We start from the raw sequence: 5,224 nt of genomic DNA, 5'->3' as shown, positions 1-5,224 counted from the left end.
TTATATTAGACCGAGAAAATTAATTTCATAGCAAAAAGGTGTATCTCTGAATTGTGCTGATTTTAACATGTATCGATCGACTTTTAGCGCGACTAAGCATTTCTAAAGAATCGGTTGTCCAGGCTGCTAACTGGGTAAACTTTACAATAATTCAATATCCAAGAGACAAACAGAAACATGACGTCATTCAATTGAATACATGAATACAAAAGCCACCTAAGTCCATGCGAAGTTATTTTGAGAGAAAAACCCGTGTATCATTTTAATTCCTTCAGTTAGATTTACCTGGTCAATATGGTAAGTTTTACGTGCAAATGAGTGGATTAACCTGTATTAGGTATGACGATTAGCATTTCAGGGACTTCGTGGGGTTCATTTTAAATTTTGGACTTTTGGTATGTATAATGGTGATAAGCATTCTGCCATGTAATACGACGTATAAACCACACACTTTCCTTTATTAAACCCATTTTTTGTTCAAAAGTCATTCTCTGGCAATGAATGTGTTACAAGTGGACTTTTATACATACTGGATTTCAATCAATGTGTTACAAGACTCAAATCATGGAATTGGGTGATTCTTTCATACATGCTATTTTTCACATGCCCAATAGACACAGAGGATGAATTTGAGTTGTTCTTTCATGCATATGACAGGCCTATGTATAGCAACAATTTCCCATGCTTAACTCAATTTGGCCAAAGTATGGACTTAGGTGGCTTTTGTATTCATATATTCAATTGTAACCTACTTCGTTAACGGATATTTTTATAGGCAATGAGCTATTTTGAATTCTGAATTATATTGAAATCCAACTCCAAAAGTAACAATTGTTTTGACTTTAAGGGATTGGAATGAGCGTTTTGAGCGTTTTGACAGCTTTTTTTGTGGGAGATGAGAGCACATCAGACCTATCGAATTGCATTCTGAATACGAAGAATGTCTTTCTGATATCAAATAATTTTCATTTTATGAAATTCACGATATAATACAAATTTTATGACAAATTATAAAAATTTGATATTTTTCACATTTGGAGATATAACAGTCCTCGAAGTAAATTTTATAAATTTAATGATATAGTCTTTAAAGTGTATGTAGCTGGGAGGAAAAGCCGACGATCAATTGAAAATTTTGACCTTTCATATTGAAGATATGGATTTTTTGCCCAAAAAGACCTAATTTTTTTTGGTGTTTTGGGAAAATAAATCCATATCTTAAATACGAAAGGTCAAAATTTTCAATTGATCGTCGGCTTTTCATCGCACCTACATACACTTTAGGTAGAAATCATCAGATTTATAAAGTTTACTTCGAGTACTGTTAAATATCAAAAATATCAATTTTTAATGATTTGCCATAAAATGTGTTTTACATTGCGAATTTTAAAAAATCAAAATTATTTGATATCAGAAGGCCATTCTTCGTATTCAGAATGCAATTCGATATGTCTGATGTGCTCTAATGTCCCACAATAAATACTGTCCAAACGTTCATACCCCTTCCCTTAAGGTATCATTAATAATTACCAAGATATGCGTTAATTAAAATGGGTTTGCCAGAAGCACACATCAAGTAAGAATGTTTACAAAATCGGTTCTATAAAGGACAATAGCAACCTATACAAAAGAGTCAAGTAAAGAAATAGTACAAAAATGGTTAAAGAAGCTAAACAGCTGGACGTTATTTCATCGACAACCCGACCCAGTTGCTACTGCAAAATATTGAAAGAAAACGATATAATGAAGATAACAACACAAAAAGTGATCACCACCGTGATCTTTTTATACAGAGTGATGATGTCATTAATGAATCAGACCGTAGTATCAAATGATTCTATAATGTGAACTTCAATTACTTACGCATTCGTTTTCAGAATGCAATTTGATGTAGCTGATGTGTTCTCATAAATACTGTGCGTAGGTTATACGAATATTGCTTCGAGTATTTTGTTTGTTTAACACCAAAAAATATAAGTATCTAATATTCTTTACAAATCAAAGAAGGTCAGAATTGTTCATTTGCATGACCATTATATGGAATCAGCATGACGAATGTATTCAATTGAGAACAAACAAGCCCAGTATTAGTTCTTTATATTTGGAGAAAATATCTCAAAACTTTTTATGTTGAAGCATTTGGCTAGCACGCAAAACATTAAAGCTGAATTTATACTTCATCGCTGAGCGATGAGCGATTGGTATTTGACCAATAAGGTAGCGCGTTTTCCCCAACGCAACAAAAAGCGCTCTATTTCATTGGCTAAAAACGAATTGATGTCGCTCAGCGATGTGGTATAAAGTCAGTTTAACGCACAAAAGACATGGACACAATATACAAATTTGTAGAATGATCCACTATATCCCCTTTTCTTCACCACATTTGAGCTTGCAATATAAAAGGCACACGCTATCAAATATATATCACAAAGGCTTTGTCAGTGTTTGAATGTGAAGACCTGAGCGCAAAAAGACCGTAAGTCCACTTGGCCCCGCAACATGTATACACTAAAGTTACGTATAGTTTCTTAAGGTTTAATAATGTTTAATACATGTTCCAGGGTGAAAAAATCATGAAAGGTTGTGAAAGATTTGTTTTGGCCCCGGAACATGTATAAAACATTACCAAACTATACGAAACTATACGCAACTTTAGTGTATACATGTTGAGGGGCCAAGTGGACTTACGGTCTTCTTGCGCTTCGTGTTTTATTTCCCTCCATCAGATAATGAGAAATGCCTGACACAATCCCCGAAGACTATAGATACAATCAAACTTCGCTTTTTAGAAATTGCACCCAGTATCCATCTAAACCCTACAGAAAACTGCTACAATGTGGCAATGCCATTTGAAATCTACACCCCTATGTGGGAGATTAATGTAATGGCTTCCATAGTGGTGGATGGATTTCAACTGGAATAGCACAATCCCTGAAGACTTAAGATAAAATTAAAATTTGCTTTTTAAATACTGCCCCACTCAACCCTACAGAAAGGTGCTACGACGAGGCAAACAAAATATCTCATTCATATGATAAAGTGCCGAAGTAAACAAATAAAAACTAGTGGCAAATGGTGGTCATAGACCACTAACCTAGCTGGGGCATGTTGGTGTTTTGGAGGTACCTGACCCCCGCAAAACCTTCGACCTGACCCCTGCAAACTATTACCCTGTTCATGAGATTTGTTGTCACAGAGTTTGACCCCACACCCCTTACAGATGTCGAGATAAGGCAATTGCAAGATTTCACCCCTTAATGACCTTTGACCCTAATTCTGTGTGCAAGGTATGGGCACTGGGTAAAGCTAATGCACATGTGTAAGTGACGTCATTGTACTATGTAATATGTGGCAGAAGAAGCATTTTGAAGGTATTTGGTTATATACCGGTAATGCCCCGTTAATGACCTTTGACCCCAATTCTGTTTGCACCCTATGGGCACTGGATATAGCTGATACATGTGTGCAAGTTACGTAATTGTAGGGCGTAACGTGTAGGAGGAGAAGCATTTTGAAGTTTTGTTGCCAGAAAGAAGAAAGAAAGCGGAATCGGATAGCATTAGAGTACCTAGCTGGGGGGTATAACCCCCAGGGGGGCACTCAACACAAATGACCATACGGGTATGCTCCCCGGAAAGACCCCCTTTTGGGTTTCGCAGCTCCGAAAGACCCCCTATATTTGACCAAAATAAAGCTCCGAAAGACCCTTGATTTTGATAATTTCAGCTCTAAAAGACCCAAAAATTGCTCATTCCTCATATTTCTTGTTTTTTCAGGCGATTTTCAACCAAAAAGCCAAGAAAGACCCTTGATTTTTACTTTTCGCAGCTCCAAAAGACCCCATTTTACTTGTTCACAGCCCGGTTCGCAGCTCCGAAAGACCCCCTTTTACCGGTACGCCGTCAGCTCCCAAAGACCCACCACCTCAAAATTCCGGGGGAGCATACCCACCAAAAATTTTTGATGCCCCCCCCCAGGATAAACCCCCAGCTAGATAATAACTACATTGTACTAAACATCTCAAAAAAAAAAATTACCCCCTTCAATTAATGGTCATTATTCAAAAATAGGCTATTGTATTACAAATCTGTAAAATGCGTTGGAAGAAGAATTGTATTTCTGCACATTTCGACGCTTTATTAGTAGCAATTGACTAAATATTGACGTCACAGCGTACATTTAAATCAATGAAAGTTGCAGTAAATTCTATTGATTTATATTTAGTATAATGAATCTGTGTAATTATATCTGTTTTTGTATTGTTGTAAGTGCAACTTTCAAATCTGGACCTCAGTACATCAAATTGGCCAGTGTGTTTTTGTTTTTTGGGTTTTCGTATCAAATCGTTTTTTATAATGACCATTATTTAAAGGGGTGATTACTTTTTTAAGATGTTTATATCTATTTATGCTTGCTGTAAAGAAATAAATGTCACTGTTTACAAACGTGAACACAAAATTTGAATTTATTTATTATTTATTACTATGTTGATGCAATATTTGGGGGAAATACATTTATTTTGATGATGTTGTCAAATGTTGACCAAAAGTTAATTTAACATATATTTGATATTTGATTGTAAAAGGGCGCAATTATATTGACATAAGTGTTTGCATCCAAAACGTCATATAATATTTCTTTGGCCAACGGGTTTTGAACTACTACCGGCTTGAAAATCAAAGCTCGGCATCATCATGATAAAATGCACGTATATATTACATGGGCAATCTTTTGCAGGAGTACTTATTATTTGATGTTGTTCATATTTACAGTGTTGAAATAAAATGCCTCGGGTCTCTATTGATGTGTATATCCATTTCTTGTTTGTTTGTTTGCTTGTTTATCCTGTTGTTTTTGTTCTTGTAGTATCTTTACTCCTGCTCCCTCAAAACGTCCTGGTACCGTATTTCCTGAAACCTGAAAATACGGCACCAGACCGTATAATAATTTCCCGTATTTCATGAAGTTAACACGAATCCTGTGGCGAACAAATAAGACTCATAACACCGTGTATTGATAATGGCGTCATAGTTGGGCGCAAATATTTATTTGGGTATCACAACACCCATTTCATTATCATGTAATAAAATCTGTAATGTATTATGAATAATGATATCAGATTCACAGTATGGTTTTAAAGAAATCCTGTTACATGAACACGTATACAATTATCACAAGTAGGGATATAGCATTTTCTATTTATTGCATATGGATATATACAAAT

Source organism: Amphiura filiformis, chromosome 10, assembly GCF_039555335.1.
Source record: "Amphiura filiformis chromosome 10, Afil_fr2py, whole genome shotgun sequence".
In the NCBI taxonomy this organism is placed as follows: Eukaryota; Metazoa; Echinodermata; class Ophiuroidea; order Amphilepidida; family Amphiuridae; genus Amphiura; species Amphiura filiformis.
The sequence above is the reverse complement of the archived record's forward strand: the minus strand, read 5'-3'. Positions refer to the sequence as shown.